Raw genomic sequence first — 1,105 nt, 5'->3', positions numbered from 1 at the left:
CCTTGAAAATATAAACCCCCGAGTTTTTTGACATTAAATGGGTAGAGGTTATGATTAATTGGAGAAATTGGATAAAATGTAAACAAATTTTAAAAGAAGGGTGAAATTTGGTCAGTGTGGCTGAAATTTTTTTTTTCTGTCCTGAGCCCCAATTTAAAAAATTTGAGCCTCTGCTAAAATTTGAGACACTGCCAAATTTTGTTGGTTCCAGTTAAAATTGTATTCAATGTTTAAAGATTGAGGTCGGTGCTCAATTAAACCCGGTTTTTGGCAGATTTAAGACGCGGCTCTAATTAATTAAATTCTGACTCAGCCGGGAAGTTATCACCCATTGAGACCCTGAAACCCTCTCGAACCAATAGATTTCACAGATCCAGTGTAGATACTGGATACACCCCCAAATAAGCCCCTCCTCCCGCACCCTGCTGGGATCTTAGTGGGTATTACTGATTTCAATCAGAGCCAATTTAACAAAATTAAAAAATTTATGTGGATCCAGGCTTAATATCGGAAGTGCACCACTTTTCATGAAGGAGCCTCAAGCAATCCCTACACCTAATGATAAGATTTGATTGGATTGGATTCAATTCGATTACACTGTCATGTTGCCCCTCTATCATTACTGAAGTGTAGAGGTTTTATTGAGAGAAATTAAAGGTTAACTTTAAAGCAGGTTCAAGTTCTAAAAAATACTATTTAAGATGTACTCGGAAGCTGGTCTGGAGTTTAAAACTGCACCAGACAGAAGAAAGTTTATGAACACCAAGTATGCTTTTATGAGGCCAACTGAGGCGGAAATGAAAATCATGACTCAGTAAGTACAATTCCTTGTCTATGTATGTTTGTCAAACAATCATAAACTAGGAATTAATTGATTGCTCAGACAAGAAATTGGTTGCCACCTGGCACCTATACTGTACCTCGTTTGTTCACAACTGCAATTTACTTATTCCTGGATCTGCACTGGAAAAAAGAATCCGGATCCGGTTATTTCTTTAAAAATGACTGAATTTTTTACAAAGCAAAACTTTCAAATTCTATGTCTTATTTTTATGCTGAAACTTGATGAACCATTCAGAAATCATGAAATTTTTATAATCTCTTT

The sequence above is a fragment of the Eurytemora carolleeae genome, unplaced genomic scaffold (genome assembly GCF_000591075.1).
Source record: "Eurytemora carolleeae unplaced genomic scaffold, Eaff_2.0 scaffold2164, whole genome shotgun sequence".
NCBI lineage: Eukaryota > Metazoa > Arthropoda > Copepoda > Calanoida > Temoridae > Eurytemora > Eurytemora carolleeae.
The sequence above is the reverse complement of the archived record's forward strand: the minus strand, read 5'-3'. Positions refer to the sequence as shown.